Source organism: Mesoplodon bidens (assembly GCF_964165515.1).
Source record: "Mesoplodon bidens genome assembly, chromosome: 9".
NCBI classification, from domain to species: domain Eukaryota; kingdom Metazoa; phylum Chordata; class Mammalia; order Artiodactyla; family Ziphiidae; genus Mesoplodon; species Mesoplodon bidens.
In genome coordinates this window covers 26083020-26087755 of record NC_138166.1, presented here as the reverse complement: position 1 = coordinate 26087755, position 4736 = coordinate 26083020, and the positions used below count along the sequence as shown (strand labels likewise).

The window sequence follows — 4736 nt, the reverse complement described above, 5'->3', positions numbered from 1 at the left end:
CCCCTCCAGTCGGTGGACCAGACAATATAGACATCACATTCTGTGTTCATAAAGTTCCAATGTTATGGTCTAGTGTAAAACTACAAACACTTTTTGTGTAAGTTATTTTTTCCCTTCTGTACTTATAAAGGGATCAACATTACTCTCTCTCTCTCTTTTTTTTTTTTTTGTTGTTGTTGTGGTACGCAGGCCTCTCACTGTTGTGGCCTCTCCTGTTGTGGAGCACAGGCTCCAGAAGTGCAGGCTCAGCAGCCTTGGCTCACAGGCCCAGCCACTCCGCGGCATGTGGGATCTTCCCGGACCAGGGCACGAACCCGTGTCCCCTGCATCAGCAGGCGGACTCTGAACCACTGCACCACAAGGGGAGCCCTCAAAAAGGATTTTAAAGATGGACAAGTTCTTCTTCAATGGAGAGTATTGACATTTATTGGAAATGAACACAATTTTCCCTGTGTTAAAAGTGCTACTAAACAAGTTTTGAACTTTGAGAAACATGAAAGGTGAGTCATTTTTTCTTCCAGAATTAGCTTTTATTTTTATTTCTGAATACAGAGCAGATGCCAGTTTATAGAATATAGCTGATAACATTAAAAACAAACCAAACAGCAACATTAACTATATTCTCAGCAAAACAGTAATTTATGACATTTCTCCAAAAACCAACATAGTTCCAAGTTCAACAGTAAAAAGGAAAAAAAAATCACCAGCAGTTGCTACTTCAGAGCTCAAGACATTGTTTTCTACAGAATTTCATGTTTCTACAGTCTGGTTCTCTGTTTCAGAGCATTAATTGCTTTTCAGGTGAAAAACCTGGGGTGGCGGAGGATTGTTTGTGTGTGCTCGGGGAGAACCCACGGTAGAGAAATACTGGGAGAAACAAGAGGTTCATTTCTCTGGTCAGACAACAAAGTGAGGAGGTAGTTACTCTGAGAACTTCTCAAATAAAGGATATTATACTGATCTACTGAGAGTTGGGGAAATCGCAGGAGCTCCTTTGTGAGACTGAAGATAGCAACAGGAATACTTCTCCAGGGAAGTCAGGACCAAGGTGTCAGTGCAGCTTGATGGTGGCTCTTTTCTGATGCTAGAACTTTAAAAGTATCTTGTTACATCACCACACATGGCAATCCCATACAACCTTGAGTCCCATCATAACTGTTGTTGATTTTTTTAATTCGGTACTGACATATTTCTCTTACCAGTGTGTAAAAGGCATCTTCAACACCCTGTCTGGTCTTGGCTGAGGTTTCAATGAATGGAATTCCATAACTCTTGGCCAGTTCATGGGCTTGTTTTGTGTCAACTGTCCTTGTTGGCAAATCACACTTGTTTCCTACTAGCACCATAGGTACATCATCTGAGTCTTTTACACGCTTAATCTGTTCCCTGTAGAGGTTAATATCTGCAAATGATTTGCTATTATTGATGGCAAATGCACAAAGGAAGCCTTCACCTGTCCTCATGTATTGGTCTCTCATGGCACTGTACTCCTCTTGTCCAGCTATATCCAGTATGTCCAACAGACAGGTTTCACCATCTATAACCACCTGTTTTTGGTAAGAATCCTCTATGGTGGATCATATTCATCTACAAAGTAGTTCTGGATCAGCTGGATTGTCAGTGTGTTTTTCCCAACACCACCTGCTCCAACCACCACCAGTTTGTACTCAGTCATTTCACACCAGCAAGAACCTCAAGTTCCACTGCCTCTGCTTCAGACAGATTTGGACCACAACCAGGAAAAATGTTGGAGACCCCGGAACTGCCATGAACAGCCTCCCAGAATTAGCTTTTTTTTTTTTTTGCTTTATAACAAATTTAATCAGTTATACATATACATATGTTTCCATATCCCCTCCCTTTTGCGTCTCCCTCCCACCCTACCTATTGCACCCCTCCAGGCGGTCACAAAGCACCAAGCTGATCTCCCTGTGCTATGCGGCTGCTTCCCACTAGCTGTCTACCTTACGTTTGGTAGTGTATATATGTCCATGCCGCTCTTTCACTTTGTCACAGCTTACCCTTCCCCCTCCCCATATCCTCAAGTCCATTCTCTAGTAGGTCTGTGTCTTTATTCCTGTCTTACCCCTATGTTCTTCATGACATTTTTTTCCCTTAAATTCCATATATATGTGTTAGCATACAGTATTTGTCTTTCTCTTTCTGACTTACTTCACTCTGTATGACAGACTCTAGGTCTATCCACCTCATTACAAATAGCTCAATTTCATTTCTTTTTATGGCTGAGTAATATTCCATTGTATATATGTGCCACATCTTCTTTATCCATTCATCCGATGATGGACACTTAGGTTGTTTCCATCTCCAGGCTATTGTAAATAGGGCTGCTATGAACATTTTGGTACATGTCTCTTTTTGAATTATGGTTTTCTCAGGGTATATGCCCAGTAGTGGGATTGCTGGGTCATATGGTAGTTCTATTTGTAGTTTTTTAAGGAACCTCCATACCGTTCTCCATAGCGGCTGTACCAATTCACATTCCCACCAGCAGTGCAAGAGTGTTCCCTTTTTTCCACACCCTCTCCAGCATTTATTGTTTCTAGATTTTTTGATGATGGCCAGAATTAGCTTTTAAGAACAATCTCATTTGTGGTCCTGATTTCTAAGAATTTGTGATGCTGTCTTAATTCTAAGAATGTACTACAAGCCAGAACAAAATATCAAGGAAATTCAGTGGTTTAAACACAAGGATGTAAATTCTGTGTCAAAGGAAAACAACTTATAAATTCTGAATATGGTAACATTATCAACTTTATACCATTTATACAAGAATATAATGTTCATTAAAACTGTTTTTTGTTGTTGTTTGTTTTTTGCAAGCAGTACCAACAAGATGTTCCCTCTTTAGCCCTGGCATGAACATCTGAGCTGTCTGCTGTTTTTGAAAAGCTCATTTAAGCTCCCATGTCTGTAGATTCCATCGCCTGCTAACACATAGGATTGCAGACACTGTCTGGGGGTATGGCAGGGTGGTGCAAAGGAAGAAGGGTTAGAGATGAGGAATCTGCAAGGAATTTACTTGGTGAGAAACTTGGCTCCCAGAGTGGTACTTTGTTCTCTCCACTTTTAGCCAACCTACTCATCAGCCAGAAGCTGGTCATCATGCAGGACCCCTGATTCTATGTGGGCTCACACATATTTACTAAATTTCTCTGTCCTGGGGTCTCTGTGGGACACAGAGATGGAGGTGGAATGGATGGGCAGGAAATCAACTTCTCATTACGCATACCTTCTGCTACACATTTTGTGTGTTTTCTCATTGAAGGCTTTGTACTTGTTCCCTTATCTTTCCCAGTTTACAGGTGAAGAAAGAGAGGCTTGGAGAATTTAAGTACCTTGCTGAAGGTCAAACAAATCTGGGAGGATTCAGGACTTGAGCCATGTCTATCTGAATTCAAAGTTTCAAGTCTTAGAGGAGGGAGAAAAAAAATGAGACAGAAGAAAGCTGTCGCAGAGAATAGAAGATTTCAAGAGCATGTGAGGTGTGAAGAACCTCATGCATTTCAGGGAAGTGTTGGTGGACCTTGTGTGATGTGACAGGCCGGTCAGAAAGATCAGGACTGGAAGGCACTCCTGGCCACTGAAGACCCTTGAAAGAGCAGTTATGGGGTCTCCATCAAGGGGTTGGATGGAAGCCAGACACCAAAGGGTTAAGGAGGGAGCAGACAGAAGTAGCTGCTCGGAGGGTATTTCTCGTAACTTATTCACACTGACAGTGAAGAGGAGATATTTTCTCCTTAGGATGCAAAAATGTTGATAAGTTTGTGTGTCATGAGGAAGAGCCAACAGGAAGAGGAAAGAGGAGACAGAGGGAAGTGCAGTGTCCCATCCAGGAGGGGTTGATGGCCGGAACCAGCACCCCTCATCACCCTAAAGTCATCAGGAGGTGGTTGAAGTCCTGCCCTGCGCCTGCCCCAGGAGGGCAAGTCAGGGCTGGGGAGACCGTGCACATCTTCACTGCAAATCCTATAGCATCCCGCTCCTTGCCAGCTGGGGACAGGCCCAGCCCCCTAGATGCAAAGGGGGAGAAAAATGTAGCCTAGGTGAGGCCCAGGAGGAGGAATCAGGTTTGCGGGGTCAGCCTGCCAAGGCAGAGATGGGCAGAGCTTAGGGCAGGGTGGGCAGCAGAAGGACAGAGAGATGGCAGGTTGCTGGGGTGAGTGGTGTTGAAGGCAGCTGATGGGAGCCTGCGGGGAGGAGGTGGGTGCAGTGCGCTGGCCGGCAGGGGCTGGCCTCACAAGATGCCCCTTCTAGGGCTGAAGAAAAGGGAGAGTAGATAAAATGATCAAGACCCTTTAAGGGAGAAAGCAGGGATTTGGAGCCCTAACAAAGGAGGTTATTTTATTATAATAGTCGCAGCATACTTTGCACGTGAAAAATACGACGTACAGAGGAAGAAATGGAACAAAGTATGTATAAGGATGGTAATACCTCGTGGGAAAAATACAACACGGTTGGAAGCTGAAGTTAAGAAGTGCCTGGGGGCCCTTCTGCGGGCTGTGTGGTTTAGAAAGATCTGTTCCCACACAGCCTGGGATTTCTTACTGCCGGGGGGTTTGGGCTGCAGATGTGTCCCCAGCCCGGTGTCAGGCCTCAGGACCCCTGGCAGGAGGAGCCTCCTGGGGCTCCGTTTGCTCATCTGTGAGGTGGGCGCTGAACCCCTCCCAGGCTGCAGGTACCATGAGACACCACCCCGGTGTTGGTCCTTGCTGAGG

General features: G+C 44.7%; 1 pseudogene across 1 annotated transcript; it reads right to left on the bottom strand.

Moving 5' to 3' along the window:
- Positions 1-582: 582 nt before the first annotated feature.
- Positions 583-1743, bottom strand: LOC308622626 (GTPase NRas-like; annotated as a pseudogene). The gene has a single exon. The product of its transcript is annotated as a GTPase NRas-like (transcript).
- Positions 1744-4736: the final 2993 nt, after the last annotated feature.